The sequence below is a fragment of the Gossypium arboreum genome, chromosome 9 (genome assembly GCF_025698485.1).
Source record: "Gossypium arboreum isolate Shixiya-1 chromosome 9, ASM2569848v2, whole genome shotgun sequence".
Taxonomy (NCBI): domain Eukaryota; kingdom Viridiplantae; phylum Streptophyta; class Magnoliopsida; order Malvales; family Malvaceae; genus Gossypium; species Gossypium arboreum.
In genome coordinates this window covers 84496815-84523978 of record NC_069078.1, presented here as the reverse complement: position 1 = coordinate 84523978, position 27164 = coordinate 84496815, and the positions used below count along the sequence as shown (strand labels likewise).

At 30.4% G+C, this 27164-nt stretch overlaps 1 long non-coding RNA gene across 1 annotated transcript; it reads right to left on the bottom strand.

Moving 5' to 3' along the window:
• Window positions 1-3775: 3775 nt before the first annotated feature.
• LOC128280500 (uncharacterized) lies at window positions 3776-4062 on the bottom strand. Its single transcript, XR_008270589.1, has 2 exons — window positions 3901-4062; window positions 3776-3809 (listed from the first exon to the last, which is right to left on the bottom strand). It is a non-coding gene; the product is annotated as an uncharacterized LOC128280500 (long non-coding RNA).
• Between the last annotated feature and the right edge of the window lie 23102 nt (window positions 4063-27164).

Here is a 27164-nt window from a genome sequence, read left to right as displayed (position 1 = left end):
ATTCTAGAACTTACTTGCATAATTGTTCAAGTGCATCGTGGTGGAAAAGAACATATCTATGTGCTTGTATCCAAGATCGGTCATCTAATTCTGCAATTTCAACTTTGCCGATTGGTTCTCCATAACTTTGAAATAAATAAGTTTCAGCCAAGCTAGGATCATTGAGTCCGGCATTTCTACTTGGTCTATTCAATCTTGTTTCAACATCTTCTAAATATCTAGAACAAAATGTTATACACTCCTCTACCAAGTAGCCTTCAGCAATCGATCCTTCCGGATAACGCTTGTTACGACAATAAGACTTCAATTTGCTTAGGAACCTAAACACCATATACAACATTATCAAAACTGGTAACTATAGGTATAAAGGTGGAATGCCTTTGAAATAAATTAGCACCTTTCAATTGGATACATCCAACGATAGAAAACTGGCCCACCAATTATTGCTTCACGAGGGAGATGAATGACAAGGTGCACCATAATTGTGAAGAAGGAAGGTGGAAAGATCTTCTCCAAATTGCATAATGTCAAAGCGGCTCGATCTTGTACTTTTTCAAGTTCTTCAACATTCAGAACTTTGCCACAAATTGCTTTCATTATATTGGACAGTTTAATTATACAGGACGTTACCTTCTTTGACATACAACATCGTAAAGCAACTGGAAATAGATCTTGCTTCAAGATGTGATAGTCATGTGATTTTAATGAATATAGTCTTCGATCTTTAAGACTTACACATCGAGATATATTTGATGCATACGCATCCGGAACCTTTATATCCTTCAACACCGTGCGGAACATTTCTTTCTCTTCCTTTGACATTGCAAAAATTGTAGGCGGCAACCAATATTTTTCATTAGGACGTACTTGAGGATGAAGATCACGCCTAATTACCATGTGAACTAAATCAAGTTGACTCTGAAGATTATCTTTTGATTTACCATTAACGTTCAAAATTGTCTAGATGATGTTCTCGCAGATATTCTTTTCAATATGCATCACATCAAGATTGTGTCATAATATGTGATGCTCCCAATAAGGCAACTCAAAAAAAATACTTCTTTTCTTCCATAAGTCCGCCTCATTAGGGTCATCCTCCTCGTCAGATTCATCTTCAGATTCATCCTTCGATCGTCTATTTGTTTGCCTATTAGATGGTTGATTCAGCTTCCCGTAACTGAAATCCATATCTTTTAACATGAATAAGATTTCAGATCCAATGGTCTGCTCAAGAGCTTTTTTCAACTCTTCAGTACCGTCAAATAAAGCCCTCTGAAATCTATAGCTATGATTTTCATCTAACCACCGACAATGCCCTATATAGCAGAACTTCTTCCCATTATATAACCACTGTGAACATGTTTGAGTAGCACAACAAGGACAAGCATAACGTCCTCTGGTACTCCAACCAGATAAATTCGCATATGCCGGGAAATCATTAATTGTCCACAGCAAAACAGCACGTAGGTAAAAGTTCTCCTTTCTCAATACATCATACGTCTCAACACCTGTCCATAATTGTTTTAACTCTTCAATAAGTGGCTGCAGATATATGTCAATATCATTTCCGGGGCCTTTCTCTCTGGGGATAATCATAGATAATATCAAAGAAGATTGCTTCATGCAGAGCCATGGAGGCAAATTATAAGGAACAAGGACCACAGGCCAAGTATTGTACGAGATGCTCATGATTTTAAAAGGATTAAATCCGTCAGATGCTAACCCGAGCCTTACATTCCGAGAATCACTTGCAAAGCTTGAAAATTTATTGTCAAATGATTTCCATGCTAAAGAATCTGCAGGATGCCATAGTAATCCATCATCTGTTCGTTGATCATGATGCCACGTCATAAACTCGACTGTTTTTTACGACATGAATAGCCTTTGAAGCCTTGGGATTAGCGGGAAATATCGCAAAATCTTGTTCGGCTTCCTTATTGATTGTGGCCCATATTCATCCTCATTAACATCTTCTACATTTCTATTCATCCAACGAGATTTACCGTAAACATGACAAGATTGTTGATTTCTCCAATCACCCCAATACAACATGCAATCATTTGGGCAACTATGAATTTTGTTGTACCCAAGGCCCAAATCTTTTATCACTTTCTTCATGTCTTCACATGATTGAGGGATTTTTGCAAACGAGAACATTTCTTTCAAAAGATCTAACAGCATTGTCAAAGAGTTTCCGGTCCACCCTCCCAAACATTTTAGTGGAAAAGGCGAATACAGAATGATATTTTCGAAAATTTTGATCCCTCATAAAGTTGTTCATTCATTTCATCAAGTAACGTGTAGAACTTCGCCACTTCTTCATTCGGTTGTTCATCCGGTACACTTTTTCTCGTTTCCATAAAAGTATTCCCACCGATATTATAATCATCAGATGCAACACAGTTTGGTGGAAATGATTGGAAACCTTCACTCCGCATATTAAATGCATCCAGCATCATACCTTCTATGTCATCTTCTCTAACATACTGATGGTAACCACTATAAGGATAACCCAGATTAATCGTCGAAGAGGCTCCACTAGGTGTACACTCTCCATGGAAAATCTATTTTTTATACCCCCGAATGAAGCCATCAACAATTAGATGTTCGTAGACAACTTCACAATAATGCCAATAGATATTGCCACTTCTTACACGGGTAAAGAATCATATTCTCTTGGCTTGAATTGTGAAATGCAAAATCTAAAAAAGATTGCACTCCATTTTGATACTCGTTGCTTGCCCTTGAGAAATTCATCCAAGTCCTATCCATTTCGTAGTTGTTGAAGCCTAAAGTTGGCAATAAGTTACACGGGTAAGTTGTTTATTATGTAAGTCTTGATATGATATATATTTATGTTTTATGTAAGTTATGTAGATTATGTAAGTTATGAAATTTGAACTTTAAACTATATGCTTTTAAGGAAATTATTAGATTAAACTACATGTATTAGTTAAGTTATGTAAGTTGTTATATACGTTATGTGAGTTATGTAATTTATTTAAGTAATGATCAATATTAATACTATTTTGATAAAAATTAGTTATAATATATTTAAACAATGATCAATATTATTATATTGATAAAATTATTTATAAGTGGCCCTTCAATGTTGAAATTTTTAATTCTTTTTAAGGTCGATAGAATTATTTATAAGCTCCATAGAACTTTTTTGAAATCTTTTTTATATAAATACATTTAAAAATATTAAATATTAAAATCAAACATTATTAATATAAAAAATAGTAATTTGAATATAATAATATCAAAAAGAATCGTAGTTTAATTTTTATAAGTAAATTGGAAATAAATTAAGGTTATATAAATATTCAATAGCGATAGAACTTTTTCAAGTCTTTTGAATTTTTAAGATTCATTATACGTGGCGTTGTTACACCTAGGAGGATCCATTATATCTTGCACTCGATATAAGGCAACCCGTCAGTTTCAACCTATATACTTTGAATCTTTAAAATATTTAAAATAAGGTTGGAGAGAAGGTCAGCTATTGTTGTAATTATAATGGACAAGCAAGCTACATATATGGTAATAAAATTAATTCATACTTATTCATACTTAAGTTGAATCAAATAATAATTAAGTTGAACCAAATATAAAAAAATTAATTTGGAAACAAAATAGTTCTGCTCCAAACAGAACTAGCAATTAAATCTTTACAAAATCGCAACCCCAAAATATTAATTTTTCCAAAATCATCATGATAAAACTATTATTGATTACAATTTTGAAATAAAACGTACCTTAATAAAACGTACCTGGTCTACTCCACTCTCACCAGCAAACAGAGGCTGGAGTCCAAAAAGTAATATTTGTTAAGTAATTTAAAGTGAAAATGCATAGAAATAAGGAAAAAAATTTAGCAACGAAACCTGTACGTACCTAGAACAAATGTCAATGGCTGTGGTGTATTTAGTTGCACCAAATATTATTTCAGGTGCTCGATAGTACCTAGAACAGATGTAAGATTATAAGAGTAGCACCAAATATATTTCAGTTTAAGCAAATATAAAAACTTTATCTATATCTATACCAAATATTAATTCGAAGATTAAATGGCAGCTTCAGTTGAACCAATACTTGCAGGAGGAGCAGGAAGCAGTAACTGAAATACATAAAACATTAATTCACTAATATAGACACATGGAACTATATCCTAAAAGTCAAAACACAAGGAATTAAAGTATATGTACCATATTTAGTATACAATATAATTTTACTTCATATATATTACTTCATATTTAGTATACAATAAAATTATTAATATCATTTGGATGACATCTGAGTTTCCAAATTTATTGGGTCCATCTGCTTCAACTTCGCAAGTGCCCACTTGTACCAGGATCAAAGACACGCCAATGAAGTTGTACACCTCAAAGCAAAATCGCAAACGCAGATTGTATAGAAAGCAAACTTATCATCAATAGGACAAAGGAAACTTAAGAATGTGATGACAGGAACTACTCAAGAAGACACTGACTATCACGTGTTCTTATTCATACTTATTCATACTTCAAATAATAATTAATACTATTTTGATAAAAATTAGTTATAACTTTTAAAGACATTTAAAAATATTAAATATTAAAATCAATTGCTTCAACCCCAATCAACTGGAATTTGCCGATGACCATGAAAAACATCATAATATATTGAGTCTTACTGCAATTTACTATATCCAATATAAGGTTGCCATTCTAAATACCATTATCAGTGCCATTTTCTTCCTTCACTATAGCATTTATTACCTTCAATCGACATCTCATTTTATAATTAGAAATTGAAAAGCATTTTCAAACAAAATATAACAATTTTTTTATATAAAAAACGTGAGCAACAAGACAGCGTTAAACTCTTCAATCAATCTAAGTCCACACTAAACACATAAGTTGGATAGAAACATGAAAACAGACCAAAAGAACATCTAAAAAACCAAAATGGAATCACCATTATTATGTAAACATGAAAATCATACTAAAGCAAAGACTAATTAACCTAACAAATGCTTTAAGTTTTTCTTTTCTTTTCTTTGCGCCGTTGAACATCAACTTAAAAATGCACAGCTTTAAACAAACCAACTTTGCATATGCAGAATCATACTCCACACAACTCATAAACATTAACTTCTCCTAACCAGAATACCAACTTTATGTTTACAGAGGCCTTGATGAAAACTAACATAACTGTTGATATATAACTTATCTAATAAGAATCACAGAATATGCAGAAAGTACCTGAGTATTTAGTATCAAGAGAACCATGTATTCAAAGGAAAAGAGGCAGAAAATGATCAATGTATGCAAAACTTGGTCTATATTTCAAAACTGGAGTAAAGCTTTCATCTAGTACCAAATACATACATATATAGAGACACAAACACACAGGCATACATCTTCTATTTTCACTGCAATGGAGAAAAGCTGACATAGATGGAACTTTAGAAGCAGGAAGCAGGTGCACATTGTTCTGCTTCTACTTGAAAACACTGTACACCCTAGTTTTACATGATGTCAAAAATATTCCACAAGTAAGTCCTAACAACAAGATACTGATTTACCAGATTTATTTATTCCTCATCACAGTAATCCATTCTGGGATATTATATTTTAAGCAGCAAATGAGGTCACACCCATTATGCTTGTTGCAGTAACAAGAGAAATCTTAACAGTGGTAGGCTTACGTCAGTTAATTGAACACTAACCCAATCTTGAAAGTGGAGTAGAATAAATCTTAACACCCATTATGTTTTTATATTATAATATATTTAAACAATGATCAAACTTATTCATACTAGATTGCTAATCCTAGCAGAAAAAATGCATGATTAAGTTTCTAGAGATGTTGAATCTTTCATCATAAATATTAAAAACATAAAAGGAAAAACATGTTGAAAGAAACATAAATGTTAGGGAAGACAATGTTTAGCTTGATTGAATTGGAAATGTTTTCTTGAGGGTTTATTTGGAGATGCTTGGGATTTATCTCTAATAATGTCGACAGACTTCCCTACTCATTGCATTTGAAGAACAGAAGTCTGTTTTTGGTCGACAAAACAATCAAATGAGTTCTAAAAATAAACAACATTTAAGACTTGGTATAATATTAATTATATTTGCTAATAACAGGTGGGAATAAACAAATAAAATGATAAAAAAAAATATAAGCTACAAGAATTACTAAAAATAAAGCTACGTCAACAATGGTATGATGAGAACGAAAATTAAAAATCCGAATTAAGTAAAAAAAGAGACAAAAATATAAAGGAGAGATAAATAAGGGGACAAAGGGCTGGATTTGTTGGAATAACCAAAGTTGCCGGATTTTCCACTAAAAATCAGAGTTAAAATTCTAGGGAAAGACAGTAAGTAACAGTCACCCTAATGAAGACCATTGTGAGGAGAAATAGGACCAAGCTCAATACCATTAGAAGAAACAAAATATTTAACCAAGGAAACCTAGAGCACCATCTAATCAGCCTAACCTTTATAGAACTCCATACGTTCAACAATGAACATAAGCTTATGTATTTGTATTTGTAAGCAGAGACTTGAATCAGTGACTGATTGAGTCACGTACATGATGCACAGAATTCACATAATAGAGTCACGTACATGATACATAGAATTCACATAACAAGCAATAGGTTTATATTTCTTTTCTCGGGTCTTCATTTTCGCAAGAGTTCCATCAGCAACCATTTCACCAAATAAAACAATAAAAAAACACAACTTTCTCTATAAAGGTAACCTCAAATTCATCAAATATACAATTGTATGGCATCTAAAAAAGGACGAAAATTGGTTTTATTTTCCTATATATATTAATAGCATAACCATATATATATGGAATGAAAATACACTTCACGCAAAAGACAGTTGCAGAAAACACTAGGAAAGACATTTACTTCTGAACACCCAGAATACAAGTTAAGAGAGCCGAAACTTATATTCACTTTATGTAATATCCCGAATTAGGGCCTAATCGGAATAGTGGTTTCGTGACCATAAATCCGAGATAGAAATAATTATTTTATAATTATTTTGAGGTTTATGATATGATTTCATGATTGTGTGAAAATTTCGTGATGAAATTCTATGCCTAAAGTGCTTAAATTGAAAGTAGGGACTAAATCGAATAAGTTGCAAAACTTGCATTCTAGAAGTTTTTTAGTATGAAATTGTTTTGGAATATTAATGAGGAGGTATTAAATAGCAATTTGACCAATTTTAAGTTCATGGACAAAATTAGGACATGGAAGGAATTTTTGGAAAGTTTAGTAGCAAGGGTATTTTGGTCATTTAGTTATTAAAATGAATTAAAAACAAAATTAAAAGGCAATTTTAGTCCATCTTCTTCATTAGGCCGAAATTTCAAGGGTTCTCCATAGCTAGGGTTTGTTTCAAGCTTCCAAGCTCCATAGTAAGTGATTCCAAGCCCGCTTTTAATGATTTTTACGTTTTGAGATCCCGTAACTCGATAAAGCTTATGTTAGCAATAATTTAACCTAGGCTTTATATTTGGAAAAATACCCATAGGTGAAATTTGTGTATTTTGATGTTTTATGATAGAATATGAAGTTTTAAATTATGTTAGACAACTTGTACTACTCGATTTTAAGCAAAAAGCGAGTAAAAGGGCTTAATCGGTAAAAATACCTAATAGTCACAAGTACATGTTAGAGTGAGAATTTGATGTTGCCATAGAAGAGAAAAGTGATCAGCATGTTGTAAAACATAAGAATAAGGAATAAAGTTTAATCCGAGCCTAGGGGAAAAATGTAAATATGCAAAAGTTTAGGGGTAAAATTGTAATTTTGCCAAAATTTGAGTTAAGGATTAATTTGATAATGTGAGTATTAAATAAGCTAAATGTGTTATTTTAGATCAAGAAAGACGTGGAATCGACCCCAATCGAGGAAAAGAAAAGATTGTAGACTAAATTGCAAAATCTTTGTATTTTGGTACCAAGGTAAGTTCATGTGTAAATAATGTAGCATAATGGTTTTTTTTAAGTTATTGATGTTAATTATATGTTATGCTGAATTTTATTATGAAATGTATGCTTTGTGGTTAATTTCAAATAATATTTAAATGATGTGAACTACTTGTTAAATATAATTGTTACCGAGTATTGATTTCGGCATTCTACGGAAGACGGCAAGGATAAGTGTTCGAGGAAAAAGCCCGTTTGAACCTTAGGAATAGATTAGGATACAAGTGACATGTCACTAGGATGGTTGAGCATCCGAACTCGTTGAGTTGAGTCCGAGTTCACTTATGGATGCGAATGTCCGAACTCGTTGAGTTGAGTCCGAGTTCGTGAGATGTAACTAGGCATCCGAACTCGTTGAGTTGAGTCCGAGTTCACTTATGGATGCGAACGCCCGAACTCGTTGAGTTGAGTTCGAGTTCGCTTATGGGCGGGTTACATGATTGCTTGATTGCATATGTGGCACTTATGTGCAATTTATCCATGTATCCGAATTATATTCCGATGTGTTCAACGGGTAAAGTTCTACTCAAATGGAGGAATATTCGAGATGTAAAGAGACGTATTGGTAAGTGATGTGAAATGGATATTTTGGACATGTATGTATTTAACCCTCGGGTTGAGTATTGATACAACCACGATAAGGTAATAAGATGATGAAAATGATTAAAATGTGATATGTGTTTTAGTGATACATGCTAATGTTGATTGGTATATTTGTTTGTTATGTTACTTATTATTTGCATATGAACTTACTAAGCATTTATGCTTACTCCTCCTTCTTACTCATTGTAGTTTTGGACAAGCCAGCTCAGAGTCGGGATAGGTCGAAGGCTTAGTCACACTATCCGGAAGACTTTTGGTAATGGCTTGCAAATTTAAGTATGGCATGTATAGCAATATACTTTTTTTTTGTGTAAATGATCTTATGGTATGGTGATGGAATGGTTGAGGAAATGCTTGATAATGATAAATTATGAAAATAGTTAGTTTAGATTATATTTGATGTTAAGGAAAATTACTAAGATACTTAGTGCATAAAAACTCATAAAAGGGATGAAATTTGCCATAAACAGAATACTGCAGCAACACTGACGTGAGTTTAAAAATTTACTAAAAATCATAGAAATTGAACTTGGTGATGGACTACATATCAAATTTAAGCTTATTATGTCTAGTTTCACATGAAACAAATGAAACAGGTAAAGGAATTATATGTTACAAGATATTTGAATTTTAGTGAAACAGGGTCATAGCAGTTTCTGAATCCCCTATTCCAACTTTATAAATTCACCATAAATTGTAAAGATATAATTAGGCAGTTTATTTTATATTCTCAGAATCCTTATTGAGTCTATTTTCAGGAGAAATAAACCTCATAGTCATATGGATTTTTTACAGAGAGAAATGTGGTTCGTGGTAAACAGAGGTCAGACTAGTCAAGTCCTGAAACAGGGGTAACTTTAACTAATAAACTGTACTAATTAGCCCAACCAAAAAATCTAGAAAAAAATTAGTAGATAGGTATATGAGTCTAGATTTAGGGAAAATTTACGGATCTTGATTTTGAGTTTCTTAACTCGAGATATGATTTTTCTTGTAACTGTGATGCAAGTAGCTTAAAAGCTGTGAATGTAGAAATAAATGATCCAAAGTTCTAAATATGTTAAATTAAGCTTAGTAACACCTCATACTCGACTCCGGCGACGGTCTCGGGCGTGGGGGCGTTACACTTTATGCTAAGGTCAAATAAATAAGCCCAATGAATTGTAAACGTGAAGTGGAATATAATGCCTTCACTCAAAATGCAAGCTCTACCAAAATTTTGACCTTTGTCCAAGTAAAAAAAATCAGTTGTTGACTTCCATGTGTTGAAATACGGTAATCATCAGTTCATCACAATTCACAACTCAAATACATTGAACTTTAGCTATTCTTTAGATCGGATTAAAAGTATGCATACCCGATCCTCGCTTCAAATTGACTTTGCCAACCATTACTGAGAATGAAATTAAAACAAAATTAAGGCGAAAACAAAGTATGTGAGTATTGAAAACAAAATCAACTCAAAGCAAGATGTTTGATATCAGCGCTTGGTGAAGCTCTTTACCTCAAATGATGAGCAGGAGCTGTTAACATGCTCATCCGCAAATATCCACCGATGCTTTCGAAGCGCCACTGTCCAACAATCCTGTAAAAACAAGCAATGAATACTAATGGGAATTGTTGCATAAGCTACATGTTACTCATTTATTACCCGCTTCTTTTTCAAATTTAGAAATTTGATTCTTATCATAATCACAATTAAAAATAAAACAAGAGTTTCATAATCCGAGATTGTTTCATTAGTACATACTTAAAGGAGGGAGATGGGATAAATAAAAAAGAGATGCAATAGGATTGTTAAGTGAATATAAGTTTCGGCTCTCTTAACTTGTATTCTGGGTGTTCGGAAGTAAATGTCTTTCCTAGTGTTTTCTGCAACTGTCTTTTGCCTGAAGTGTATTTCCATTCCATATATATATGGTTATGTTATTGATAGAGGTATTTCTCATAGAAGAGACTTGGAAGAGCCTTACCTTGAGCTAGAGAGAGATCGGGGGAAAAAGACTTCTTTCACTGTTTCTCGAAGTGGGGACTTGCTTAAGTCAATATGGGAATTTTCTGAGGAAAATTTGGGAGAGAAAGAGAAGGAATCAGTGACAAAGTTAGTACCTTTTTGTTTTTCTTTCCCTAAGTCACAGTGTTAAAACTCGGGGTGAGAAAATATGTAGGTGCAAAAAGAACGAAAATTGGTTTTATTTTCCCAAATAGAATAAAAAGTAGTTGTTATAAAGATTGATTGAGAAGAAACACTAACCTCAGCCCTTGAATCGGTGAGATATGGAGGAAAGAAAATTAGGGTTTGATTTGGGGAAACTGAGGGTATAGGGGAAACTTTGTTTTGGGAAAAAATACTAAGTATCGGGGCTTACCTTGGGGATAAAGAGGATGAAAAAAAAAACGCCATTTAACCTATTAAAACTCAAATATTTGAGGCGTTTTTATTTAAAACGCCGGTATAGGTCAACTTTTAGTGGCGTTTTTTCTTACAAACGCTACTATAGCTCATTTTTGTGGCGTTTTTTCAAAAACGCCACTAATGCACAATTTTAATATTTTTTTCATTTTTAACATATATTTTTCTATGCTTTTTTATTTCAAATTTTCCTTTGAGATTATCATTTTTTAAATTTTTATTTAACTTTGTAACTAAAATATTAAATTTTAACTTTTAAGTTTTAATTTCAACCTTAAAACCCTAAAACCACAAACTCAAAACTCTAAACTCCAAACCCCAAATCCCAAACCCGGCCCAAATTATAAACCACAAAACCCAATCCACAAACTTTAAACCCTAAAACTCTAAATCTCATTAACCCAGTATAACCCTTAAATATTAAACATGTATACTCTTAATTAAACCTGCTAACCCCTAAACACTAAATATAACCCTAAACCATAAACTCTAAAACCCTAAAACGATAAAAATAAAATCTTATTACTTTCCAGCTAAAACCCTAACGTTAAACTCTGATAGCATAACCCCTAAATCCTTGAACAGTGCTAAGACCTTGACCCTTACCATAAACCCTAAACTATAAACCCTAAAGTACACTACACCCTAAACCCTAATTAACCCCTAAAGTATAAATCATAAACCATAACCCATAACCCTAACCTCTATCCCTTAAACCCTAAACCACAAAACATAATTCATAAACCATTGACCCTTAACCCCTAAACTCCTAACCCCTATCCACATAACCCTTAAACCTTAATATCGCTAAACACTAAGATCTTAGACCCTAAACATTAAACCCCAAATAATAAACTTTAGAACACTAAACCCCTATCCTCTATCCTCTTAACCTGGCCCATATAAACCCCTAGTTAACACCTAACCCATAAACCTTAAACCCATATATATCCCTTAATCCTAACCACTAACCACTACCACTAACCACTAACCACTAACCACTAACCCTTCAACCCTAAACCCCTACCCTTCTAAATTATAAACCTCAAACCCTCAATCATAAAACATAAATCATCAACCCTAAATCATAACCCTTAAACCCATAACCCCTAAACCTATAAAAATATTAAATTTAAAAATTAGTTTAAATAGAAAATTTTAAATTCATTTAAAAAATAAGTTAGATGAAACATTTAATACACGAGTTTGGTCTAATCCGTTTTCAACTTCATAATATTATATATATATATACTATGTAATTTTATAATTTATAAAAAATAAATTTATACTAAATGTATAATAGTAGTCTAATATAAACATTAAAATAATATTAAGATAACTATATAAAAAATTAAATAAATAAAAATATTAAATTAAAATGACATAATTATTACAAAAATTAAAAATATAATATGATTGTACTTAAAATAGACTTAGGTTAATCATTTGTAGGTATTAGTGGGCTTTAACAAAATGTTAAACCTATATTTTAAACCCTACTAAAATAAATTCAAACAAATATAAAATATATAATATTATATTTAAACAAATATTATATTTAGCACCCATAAACACCTAATATTGAGTAATAAAGAACTAAAAAATGTAATGATTTTGTTGTCTTTTACTTTGTTAAAGAAAGAAAATGTGTCTGCCCCATAAACTGTTGCGGCGTTTTTCAAGAAACGCCGCTAATGCCATTGAAGTTCAAACAAAACGATGTCGATCTGCTTAATGTTTTTGCGGTGTTTTTACAAAAAAACACCGTTAAAGATTGATATATTGCGGCGTTTTTAGTAAAGCGCCGCTAATGCCATTGAAGCTAATTTAAAACGACGACGTGCTGCTTAACCTTTTAGCGGCGTTTTTGTAAAAACGCCGCTAATGGAGTAACCTATAGCGGCATTTTTAACAAAAATGCCGCTAAAGTGCGAGCTATTGTGGCATTTTTAGTAAAGCGCCGCTAATGTCATTGAAGTTCATTTAAAACGACATAGTTTTGCTTAACATTTTAGCGGCATTTTTTCTAAAACGCCGCTAAAGTTTGATCTATTGCGGAGTTTTTAAAAAAACGCCGCTAAAGGTTGACCTGTTACGGCGCTTTTTTAAAAACGCCGCTAAAGCTCCATCTATTAGGTTTTTTCCGACGTTTTCTTTTAAAACGCCGCTAAAAATGCCGCTAAAAGTCTGTTTTGGTGTAGTGGCAGGTCTAAAATAGGTTTAGGATTGTCTTTTGCAAATATAGGCAGGTTTGAATAAAATGTGAGGCCCATATTTAGAGCCAGGTTTGGGCAACTATAAAGTATGTTAATCATGCTTAGGCCCGACCTAACCATGAGCACCTCTAGTTTGGCCTCAAAAATAATAAAATTTTGATTTAGTCCTTATAAAAACTATAAAGATAAATGTTAATACAATGATCAAAGTATATTTTAACTCTCATAAAAAATGTGTAACTCGATCTTGTTCATTCCTCCGGAAAAAAAAAAATGAATTCCACCTTAAACCACATCTAAAAGTCATTGCAAATGTTCTAATTTTACAATACAATATTTAATGCCCTTCTTGTATTATACAAGGACACATAATGTGATTGCAAAATTTAATTGTTAAAAGTACATTTTGTTAAAAATACATTTTACAATATATTTAATGCCCTTAATGTATGTTGCATATTTCTTTTGTTGAATAATTATTCGTATAAATTTAAAATATGATAATGGAGATGAAAAATGGTTGACACGAGGTATAGCAAGGGAGGAAGGTAAGGAGGTGTAGGTTGTGGTTCTTGGAGGTCGATTCACTTAAAAAGGCGAAGAGTTAAAAAGCAACAAGAGGACAAGTTGATTACTTGAAGAGAGAATGATTATCCGAGGTCATTTTAGGGTGTTGAAAAATGGATCTCTTTTTCATCGTTGGGAAGATATGTATAAAATAGGTTCTTTAATTTTGCCCACTAGCATGGTGTGACAGAATAAACACTCAGCCTCACTAAATGCGTAAAAGATATTTACAAACGTGAGGGATATGCACAATGGGACCCATTCTATTATGTATTCGATCAATATAAAATTGCTATGGTCAGGTGGACCCCTCATCAACTTGAAAGTATATTCACACCTAAAGAGTGTTTACACCTAAAAAGCGGATGCCTAAAAAACAAATGTTTATCTTGTTATCAAAGAGTGAGAGAACTTGTCAAGAATACTTATCCAACGGGTGATCCCAACAACGAAAGGATGCCATTCCTCTAATTAGGACAGAAGATCAATTGGTGGATATTTCACATTACATTTTCAAACTAGTAAGAATATGGATCAGATTGATATTAAACCCAATTACAAAAAAAGCCCAACATTATGCCTCTTATGATATGCCTAAATATATGAATCAAGCCCATTATTGTAACTTGTGGATCCATCTATTATTAAATCTCAAATAATATAAATTAATCTCTAATTAAGTTTGATGTTGTACATTAATTCATTGATAGATTATGCTTCACTGACAAATTATAGTATGTTTTGTTATTGTACTCTTTAGAGGCATCTTTATTGATACCTTCCCTACTTTCTTTAATCACTTCTCAATTATTTAATATTGTGATGAAATCAAACTAACAATATCTAGTGAAGATTTAGTGTTTGCTGATACTGAATTGCTGTTATTTATAATTATCAGTCAGTACCACACCCTTCAATATTCTGTCTCATAATATTTCATCATTCCCTTCTTAGGAAATTCAGGCTATGACACCTTAGATTGTGATAGTTATGGGTAAAAGTATGATAGAGGCTTTTGTATCAAGAGTTATATTGTATTTTTTCTTTTTACATAAAAAAATGAGTAAATTAATCCATATACATTAGATAAAAAAACAAGTTGGTCATTCTATTAAGATTTTATCCATTTCTACTGTTAAAAATTGGTCTTTATACGTCAAGATGATGTACATATCACTATATGGTTATTTTGACAAAGGGATCAAATTTTTAATAAAATGATCAATTTATTTTTTATCTAATGTACAAAGGTTAAATTATCTATTTTTAAAAGGAATAAAATGAAATCGACTTCTCGTACAAAAACCTCCATAATGTTCTTCTTGATAATTATTATTATTTATTACTTTTCTTCAAAATTGATATATAGTATATAAAACCAGACGAGGGTGTTCTTGTATGATGGAATCTATATTTGTTACATATTTATAGTATTTATAATATTATATATAAATTTTTGCATTCTAAAAGGTCGGTGGAAGTTGAGTTTGTGGCAGCATCATGTTAAATTCTTTGAGTGTAACAATATGTTAATGATGCCATAAAAAGGGTTTCTCTAACTTCTAACTAATCATTCAATTGTTTTGGAGGTTAAAAATTGTGCATATATTTAAGCCAATATTTGGTATTACCTTTCATAGGATTTTATGTATATATATATATATATATAAATTTGGTGGAGCCTCGGATTTAAGCATAGATTAGGGATGTTGAAAATTACTTTGTTTCATGTCCGGTCTACATTGATGATTTCATTGAGATTACCGATTATTATTTTATATATCATATATAGGAACAAATGCATGAACTTGGCCTCCATGGGAGCACCTACTTGGAAGTTTCATATGATGGCTAGTGGTGAATTTGGAGGAAAATAAACTATAATTAATGAATTTTGTGACATTTAAATTCCTTTTGTTTAATATGGAAGGAGATTGGATTGTGTTATCATTCCTTTAAATTAATCAAAAAATGTTTTGTCAACTAGTGATATTAAAAGGGTAAATAAATGAAGAGTCTTATCTTGAAATCTGAATGTATTGTAGGTTGACCTATTAGTTAGATGCAACCAAGGCATTAATTAGAATTTTTTTTAATAATTTCGATCATATATGTTTTTTTTAATGTTTAAAATTATATATTAACTCATAAGTAAGAGGATAATACGTTTCAGCGCATTTAAACTAACGTTCTCATACATTGATAATAATATCCATATCAATTGAACTACGACTCAATCAACAATTAGAATTTATTTATTATTTTGGATGCGAAAATTCCCTGAAACCAAACAAGAAGCACTTGTCCTATAAAGAAAAATGTTCCAATCCAACAATTGACTAAATTTTTGGATTCAAGCTCCGACTAAAATGCATTCAATAATATAGATAATATATGCCACATCATTTAACCATTTATTGGACACCAAAAAATTCAACCAAACCATAAGTTAATATCTCCAAGTTGCTCAATTCATATTTATATTATCAAATTCAAAATAATTTAAAAATCTTAAAAAAAAATCTGAATCTAAGGGTTTTGACTTTAAATTTAAACTTAAAAATCTTATTAAACTCCATAAATCTCACTGTTTTTAATCTCAATTACAAAAGTGAGTAGTTTTGAATTGGGTTGTACTTAGTTGACGATCTGAGTTACCAATGAAATGACATTACTAAACACAAGTTAAAAAGAGTCGATAATAAAGACTAGTAACAAAACTCCAATGACTTTCGTCACTCCACATACTCTTACGTAGGACTAGGTTAAGTCACTCTCACATGCCGCTACGATCTTTGTGCCAACTGCCAAGTGCCCAACCCCCAACTAATTTCCAACCATAACCTTTGAATGTATTTGGGTCAATCTTGGTGTTCTAACATTAGGTTTAAAAAATATTCTTCCACCGATCAAAAACATTTAACTTTTGCTATCAAAATTGCGTGAAAAGCAGTAAAAATTGATACTTAGGTATTTTTAGTTTTTAAGTTGTGTTTGAAAGTAAAAATTGATCCATATTTTACATAATTATTTAAATAAGAAGATAAATGTATTTAAATATATTTAAATTTATATATTTTTATTCTAATAACAATATCGATATCAATTGAATTAAAGATTAATTTAGTAATGTTCTTAAAAACGTTTTAAAGAAAACTTAAATATTTTATTTCTGCGTTTAGCCAATTTTAGCGTTTAAAAATATTTTAGTTAAAAATACTTTTATCTTTAAAACGCTTTTTATATAAAAAATATGTTTAATAAATTATACTACACCTTTCAAAAACATTTCTTTTAATAACACTTTTCAATACGCTATTAATAAAGGCTAGATGATGGTGTGTGTTGGGAGGTTAGGTGGATGCAAGAAATGGAATTGACATTAGTGATTCCTGTCTTAAAAATCTTATTTATTGGTCCTTTTAAAGTACGAAGGGACAATTATGAGTAGGGGTGAGCAAAACTCGATTCGACTCGAAAAAATCGAAAAAAAATTCAAATTTCGAGTTAAACGAATCGAGTTATTCGAGTTAATCGAGTTATTCGAGTCAACTCGAATTTTTTTCAATTCGAGTTCGAATCGAGTTGAGTTTTCAATTGAATAACTCGAATAATTGAATAATTCAATATCAAACTATAATATTTTACATTTTACCCCAAACTCCCAAACCTTTTACTTTTCCTTAAAACTTTTACTCCTTCCCACTTTCTCCCCAAAACTTTTACTCCCCTTCAATCCCAACCCCCGAATCTACCCAAAATCCATTTCCCATTAAAATTTTACTCTCCCATTTACTTTTTCTCAAAATTTTATTCCCAAAAACACTCCAAACTTTTATTTTCCCCATAATTTTTACTCCTCCCATTTTCTCTTAAAATTTTTACTTCCTTTTAATCCCACCTCCTATCTACCCCAAATCCACCCCAATTTTTTTAATATTTTCCTCCAAAATTTTACTCTCCCTATTTACTTTCCCTCAAAACTTTTATCTCCCAAAACTTTTATTTGCCCCTAAATTTTACTTCTCACCCTATACTCTCAAATAAAAAATTAAAATTATTTAAAAAATCACTAAACATAAATAGTAATAATTTTATTTATATCTACTATTTATATTATTAAATTAAATTTCACATTTTATATTATTTATATTATTGGATTGTTTAGTCATATTGAATATTTATATTAAAATTAAATTATTAATTATGCTATTAAATATTCATGTTAAAATTTTATATTGGTATCAATTTCACATTTTATCTTTAAAATATTTTTATTAAAAAATCACATTTTACATCTAATATATTTTTAATTGAAAATACATAGTGACAAGAATCAAGATAATTGAAGCAATTAAGCAAACAAAGAAGCTAACCCGTATATAATAGATTAATAAATAAATTATGAGGTGATGAAAGTTAATAAAATTTTAATTAAGGTGGATAACTTTTATTACGATGGGTGACAGTGGTTACAAGGACCCAAAATTATTTTTAAAATTTAACTCGAACAAATATATTCGATTCGATTCGATTCAAATTCCATCTCACTCGACTCGATTCGAGAAAATTTCAAATAAAGTTAGGATGATAAAATAAGATTCGAAAACTCGATTAACTCGAAAATTTTCGATTCGATTCGATTCGATTCGATCGAATGCTCACCCCTAATTATGAGCATCAACAAAGTCCTTCACTACCTCTTTACTCTCCATTACTTAGAAAGTGCTCCTAACGCGCCTTCTTCATTAATTATTATGCTTCATTTCTTCAAATTATGTTAGAATTGTAGATGTAGTATCTCATGATAATTTTTTATTTTTAGAATTTAAAAATTTTAGTTAGAATTAAATGATAGCTATTAAATTAATTTAATTAATTTTTGTTATTTTTTAAATTTGATGTATCAAACACATTATCGCATGTGTAATGCTATAGTTGTTTTGTTATTTTCACATATTATCCACACACAAAATCAATGAAAATATTTAACGATTACCGTTCATATTAAGACTGAAATTTTTAAATTCAAAAAATATAGTTACTAAGAATGATCCAATTAGTGAATGTAGACTAAATATATAACTTCACGTATAATACAAGACTAATAAGATAATTTAACCAAATAGATTTAACTAGTACTATTAGGTTAGGACTAAAATTTTAAAATTTGAAAAGTATAGAAACTAAAATTGATTAAATTAAATTATAGGTACTAAATACACATCTTACGCAAAGTACAAGGTCTAATAGCAAAATTTGCCCTTTAGCTTTTATTTTTGGGTAAACTACATTAGTAGCCACCCAACTATTCAATTTTTTTCCTTTTAGTCACTAGTTGTTAAATTACTAATAAAAAATAAGTTGATAACTTTTAAAATTGGTATAATAGCAACTTTAGCTCTCAACATTATACATTATATAATTTGATCAGTTTTACAGTTTTACTTTTATTTGTAACACAATATATAAATGTTGAAAGTTAAAGTTGCTATTATGCCAAAATTAAAAATTTGCACATTATCTTTCCATCAACCGGTTAACATTGGTGAACAAAAAGAAAAAAATTGAATAGTTGAATGACAAAAAAAAAACTTACCAATAGTTGGGTCAATTACTTTTTAGAACCAATGTTTATCATTTATATTTTTTTATGATTAACTCTTCCAATAGCATTATTTTTAATTATTTTAACAAATTATTTGTAAGATTTGTATTTGAGTTTTTCCTTTAAAAAATGTAATACAACTTATTTCCGAAAATTTTAAATGGTTTAATAGGGTTTGGCTGACTAGGTTTATATTTAGAGCAACTAATCTTTTGTGATTTTATGAGAAGTATTTAGGATGTTTCTGTATTATAGGAATTACGTTAAATTAGTTCTTTTATTAATAAATAAATTAATTTAGTCTATCTATTATTCAAAAAAATTAAATAGGTCCAAATTAAAATAGAGTTAATATTTGGTGTATAAAAATATCTTAAAAATATTTTTAATTACAATTTAATTCCAAATAAAAGATTTTATTTATAAAAATATAAAAATTTTAAAAAATTAACTTATACTAAATAGTAACTTATATTTATTTAAACAGAAACCTTAACTTTATTCCAATTTGACTTTATAGTATATGAATTAAATTAATTCATTTAATAATAGAGGGACTGATTTAATCCGATCTCTATAATATAAGGATCTCCTATATACTTTAACTTATTTTATGGGTAGGTTAGCTCAAATTATAAAAAAATGTTTCAAGTAAAATAAATTTATTTAAAATATGTATTTATAAAAAGTTTATGTAAAAAACAAATATTTTAGTTGAAATGGTAAAATTAAGGTTTTAGAGATCATAGTGTTGTAGTTCAAATCTCATCAAGTATGAGTAATTTTTAATTTTTTATTCAAATTGATTTCAATATACTTTATATAAAAATATATAAAAAGCCCTCAAATTAATATTTTACTTTGTAAAAGAATAAGTTTTAATACATTTTGCAAGTAAATTTGTGTCTAGTTATCTAGTCCGATTAACTTAATCAAGGATTTAAACATAGTATAAATAGATAATAATAAAAAAAGTTGAGATTGGGGTTTTAAGCAATGCTTTAAAAACTAGACTGGTGGCCAAATTAGTCAAATCGCTATTCTCGGTTCAATCAAAGATCCAAAAATAAATTAAAATTAAAAATTAGTCAAATATTAAAAAAAATTTAAAATTTATAAACCAATTCAACCAATCAAACTGTTAATTTTTGTCCCAATTTTCATTGTTTATCGATTCTAAGCAATTCATTCAGAGATCAATTCAATCTCTTTGTCCGAATCAATATACTGACCAATTCCTGATCCAACTGACCGATACAATCTAGTTTTAAAAACATTGTTATTAAGTTGATATTTGTGAAAAATAATTTCTTTTACTCAAATATTGGAGTTCAATGCATGATTTGATCACTACAGGAGTTTGCACCCTATATGTTAAGAGGAAAGTACTGCAAAGTACAGTTAATAGGTCTTTCATATGTGAGACAAGTGGTGGTCGAATTCTATGCAAATCTTTTGAGGAGCATCATTGATAACCAAGGCAAACTCTACTAGAAGGTATTTGTTCGTAGAAGGTGATATGACTTTACTCTTGCCTTGATTAGAAAAGTGTTCAATTGCTACTGTCAAAACATAGTTGAGCTGGAGGAATCCTTGGACACTACTGCCTCTATCATCACCAACAATGTTCATATCACCTACCCTATGAAGGGGAACATTCAAGCCTCATCCCTGGCTACTACCTATGCAACCTTTTTTAGTGTTGGCAATAGAAATTGGCTACCCAATAGCCAAAGGGATACAGTGAGTAAGAAAGTTGTATTGGAGATGGTTGAATTCGATCTTGTTCAATTGGTTTTGAAGAGGTGGTGAAACATGCTTAGAAAGTCCATGCAAGGTATCTCTTGCCTTTCCCCTATTTAATATTTCAAGTACTAATCCTTCATAATCCGAGGCTTGTGTGTGCCATTAAGCAACCTGAAAGAGTAATGGTTGAGTTAAAATTTTCGCTAAAGCGGCTTGAAGGCAAGCACATCTCTACTAATCCAATTGATCAACTGTAACACCCTCTAAACCTATCCCGTCACCGGAACAGGATTACGGAGTATTATCGGTTATTATAGTTCGATTACAATTAAAACAAAATAATTATTACACAGTTCATAAAATATTTCTTATTGTTCTTTGAATGGGCCTTTGAGACCCAAGATAGAAGATAAACATAAATCGGGACTCAATCGGAAGCTTGTAAAATTTTTTGTGTAATTCTCAAAATTTTCCTTTTTGAACAGTACCACACACCCGTGTGGTTTAGGGGACACGCCCGTGTGGGCACACCGTGTGGCTCAATTCGAAGCTAAAATTCAAGATGCAGGGGACACACGGCTTAACTACATGCCCGTGTATAAGCCGTATGTCTCACACGGTCTGGCCACACGCCCGTGTGCCAAGCCGTGTGGACTCACAATTAGCCTTAATGTCAAGTTTACCGACCCTGGAATACAATAACACCAAACAATCCAAAAACATACATTCAATCACTTCAATTCACATTCAAATCTATTTTCAACTTGTCAAACTAGACATTTTATACGACTCTATGATAAGTCTTTTTAAGTATTTCACATACGTTATCAAATAACCCAAATTCATACCAAATAGACTATTTCCTACCCTATACCATTACCAACTCTAAATTTACTTATTTCACTATTGCATTCACAATTCAAAGTGACATACATAAGACTTCCTAGGTACATGCCATTACCAATAATTAACATACTTTACCTCATTGAATTCGGGATCGGCCTAGGATGCTGATTCAACGGTCTGGCTTTAACTTACCCTGCGCACGGAAACAAATTGTACGCTGAGTATGAACTCAGTGGTATTTCTATAATCCATACACTTAATAATATGAAAATATAACATTTACTTAAAAATCATATAACAATCACAATTATTTAATTGTTCAATTCGTAGACAAATTCCTTATACTAATTCAATTCTTGTCATCTATTAACCCAATAGCTTTTCACAATAAATTCACAAATCATTAGAACAATAATATTCTTCATTCATATCTAATTCAGATATACTTAGTTCATGTGTCTTATTCATAATTTAGATCACTGTTCAATTTCAATAAATATTATTCAACAATTCACTTGCCAATTAATATTCTGTACTCATTCATTCCAATAACAGTTAGTATTTTCAATATTAATCACTTTATCAATATCATTCAGTAACGATCAATTGTTCAGTAATAGTCAGTTATTCAATAACAGTCATTTATTCAGTAACAGTTAATTATTCAGTAGCAGTCATGTATTTAGTACCTTTATTTACCCCTATTAACATGACTTGGACCTGGATGGATACATGGATCCAACCAAACACACCAGTATGGCACATTGTGCCTCATCGGCGTTGCCGAAGAAAACAGTAGCAGTATGGTACATAGTACCTCATCGGATTAAATCGAAGTAACAGTAACAGTACGACACACGAAGTGCCTCATCGACACAAAGTCGAAGTAACAATACGACACTATTAGTGCCTTATCGACCCATGGTTATCCCTGTACACTTCCAATCCTATGGCATGCCAACTATATCCGACTTAGCCCGAATACTGTTAATAAGGTTTTCAATTTCACTTTCAAATTTTTTTTTCAACCAATACACATTTCAATTAAACACATATATTCTCAAATCAATACAATTCACTTTACCTTCCAATAACAAATATTTAAATTTCACAATAATCACATATTCATAATTAATTTCATCACATTCTCAATTAATATATTTTTCAAATATAACATACATCCAATATTCAATTTTCATATTAACCACATATATCCATATAAATTCAATTTAATAACAATTACTAATACTTACCTTAATTTCTTACAATAACATATAACAATTTATAATTCAAATTCAAATTAATTACCAACTCAATTTAAATTCAATACCAATGCTCAAATATCATATAAATTATAATTTCATAAATACTCAATTCAATATCAAATATACTACACTTACCTTAATTTTCTTACCATAAACATTTAAATTAAAATATAACAATTAATAATTAAATTCGGATTATAAAAATACAAACTGTAATTTCTAATTAATTTTCGTCAACTTTCTCTTTTCCTTTCTTTTTCGATGTCTCGGATTCCTTATTAGCTACTGAAATAAAAATAATTTATATTATTAATACAACACTAATTATAACAAATAATTGAATTTCTATTCAATTTACACCTTATTTTCAATTATTTCCTAATTAATTAATTCACTTTACTAACTTAATTCATTCTTCATTCTTATTCAAATTCCTATCAAATTCAACCTAACTATCAAGTGTTCATAATAAAACCCTAATTTAAAATTTCTTTCAATTTAATCCCAGAACCGAGACTAACTTTTATTCTTTACATTTAGCTCAATATTTCCATTCAAATTCCACTTTAAACTAATTTCAACTCTCTAATTTCACCAGAGGACCATAATTTTGAAATTCTTTCAATTTAGTCCCTACTATTCAAAACTTATGATTTACCTTATAATTCAATCCTTATTTCACTTCTAACTTTAAATTTTATCAATTTAACCCTTAATTCTTTAATTTATTTAACATGAACCATATCTAGAAATCTAATATCTTTCAGAATATCAACTTAATTTCACCAAAACCTTATTCCAAGGCTTCTAAAACATCAAAATTAAGTAAAAAAAGCTAAATTGACTTACCTATTAAAATTTAAAGCTTCAAAACCTCAATCTCCCCCTTTTTCTTTCTTTCCCCTTTCTTTTCCCCATTTTCGTTTGAGCATTCTGTTTCTTTTCTTTGTTTCCTTTCTTTTCTTTCTTTATTAACTATATATATAATATAATAATAACAATACAATATATATATTAAATATCTTTTAAATAACAAATATTTATTTTACATTTGTATATCATCATCTCTATACACTTGTCATAATTAAATTTATTTATTACATAAATATCTTATAATATAATTACTTAATTGATAAATATCTTTTATAAATAGTAAATATCTATTAGTAATTAAATACAAGTATTACAAGTGTATGTATTTTTTATTTACACACTTATATCAAATCATCACCACACATTTGTCTTTATTTATTTTATTTATTTATTTACTTTATTTAATTAATATAAAAGAATAATATAATAATAAAAAATATTTACTTAAATAATAAGTAAATACATACATGTATTACAAATGTATATACAATATTTATTACACATGTATTTTATTTTTACCACACAATTGGCACTCATTTTGGCTTATTTGCTTATTTAGTCCCTTCAATTTTCTTTATTCTATAATTAAACTTTCACACTTTATTCAATTTAATCCTTTTATCTAATTATCCTTAATTTAAGCTAATTCACTTCACTAAACTCTAATTAACCACCCACTTAACTTCGTAAATATTTATTAAAAATATTTACGAATCCATTTTTCAAGAATAGAGACCTGAAAATACACTTTTTCAATAATCATAAAATTCGGGTTGTTACATCAACTTGGTGATGAAGAGTAGAAACTTGAAGCAATAGAACCTAAAATGGAAGATGAAGTGCCTACTTCCATAAACACTCTGAGCAACCCTATCAGGTTCAATAGGAGAATAATCGACCACTTTTCTTCTTCCATTGACTCTCATAACCCAGTTATTGCCAAGCTACGCATAGAAATTTGAGTTATCCAACATATTTGAGATAGGGAGATAGCTTTGCGTAATGTTTTGCTAGCTCGCCCCAAGCAGTGAAGATTTGGCATTTATTTTGAATAAAAAGGAGGAGTAGTGTGATAAAAGTTAGAGGTGTTGATTGGTGATGGAATTTGGTAGTTATTTTGCTACTCATATTGTTAAAGGGAGAGATTCTTGAGGTAAGTTTTTGAAGTAGTTGGTTAAGTGCCACTGAAGATTGGATTGGATCAGATCGAATCAAGCAATTAGATCCCTTGGATTATGAAGAATGAAACGAGTCACATTAAAGACGCCATTGAAGAGTGAATCTCCGACAATCCACTTTACTTTGACTTTATTAGTATACTGCTTTTTGCTACTTTGTAGCTGCAATTATTAAAGGGGTTATATTGTAATTGATCACTAGTGTGTTAGTAAATCTTGAAAACTTTTATATATTGAGAGACTTGTATAGGTTTTGTCTGATAATTGAAAGAGCACTTTATTGTTTATTAAGGAATGTATTGTGTGAGTGCATTTGAAGAGTAAACAGGTTATGTTTAAAACCTAAATTCTCAGGGGAGAATTTAGAGGTGAGTGATCTAGTCCTGAGGCAAACAAGTGAGGTTTACACAATGTGAAGTGTTAGGACATGATTCACTTGTTGTATTGGGGAAAACAATAGTAGACTTGCTTATTGAGCTAGGCTCCATAAATGTGGAGAAACGAAATTGTATAAACAAGATTTTATGTCCACTGTTTACTCTTATTTTGCTTGTTCATCGCAGTGACAATCAAAGTGGCTACCAATGGTGAAGCCACTAAGATACCCAAGGGGCCATGGCCCCCCTAAGGTCTAAGATTTTTTAATTTCCTCCTTTATATACATACTATGGCCCTTCCAAAATTAACATCCTAACTCCACCACTTGCGACTAGAGCAATCTAGTATTTCCATTCAACATATTAGGGTTGTAAGCAATTAGCAATAATCAATTATTTTATATATACAATCATGAACACGTGGATGAGGTATCCAATGAAGATGTGTGATTTTTAAATAATGAAAAGAAAAGACTTTGTCAAGTTTTGGGTTGCCATCTTTGCTATGGTTGAAAACTATAAAATATCAAATATGAAATGCATGCAATTATGGATTCATAATGTAAAGAAGATTGGAATTATCAAAAGATTTAAAAATGAAAAAGAAAAAGAAAACACTAATCTCTCCGAGAGAACCTAATTACTGCTTGGTCAGAGAAGCATTAGAATTGGTTAGGCTTTCACTTTCAAGGGCTGGCACAGCTTGAACTTGCAGGGTTGCCCCTATGAGGGGAAAACAGAGTTTAATTAATTAGCATTAGTATATATATAATCCAAATCAACAAGTTGTATTAAGATTCGGGTCAATCTTTTATTATTTCATAAATGGCTTCAAAATGAAGAACTCTAACTCATCACCACCTTTATTTTGTGTCCATATACCATAATACAAATAATTGATTTTAGAGCATTCTAAAAGGAAAACAAATTCAAATCCATGAAAAGGGTTTTGATAAAAAAAAAGTTAATCGAATCTTAACTCAATAGATATTAATATCGTTGTAACAACGTAGAGAACAAAAATATAAATCCTCGACTTTAGAAATATCTTTTAATCTATCTATTCATGTTTGTATATGATTTTTTATGTTTATTTTATCGATCATTAAATGTTATTTTTATTATATACTTTCATAATCTTTTTAGTATTTATTAAAATGTTATATGCGTATTTTCACTTAAAGGAGGATTAGGAGCAAACAATAATGCAGGGAACTTCATGAAAGAAATAGGCATTAGATAAAGTAATGTAATCCAAATTGCAGAAAGTCAAGCTAAAGGCTAAAACAAGGGGCAGTGACAGCCGAAGGAGGAGAGGACGGCCGTCCAGAGTGGGGCCGAAGGAGGAGACGACAAGAACGGGACCCTCGCGCCGCACCACTATTGCCCACTTGCCTCCATTCCTCCCATTTGTTATTATTTTTTTAATATTTAAAAAATCATTTTAAATAAAATTTTGCCC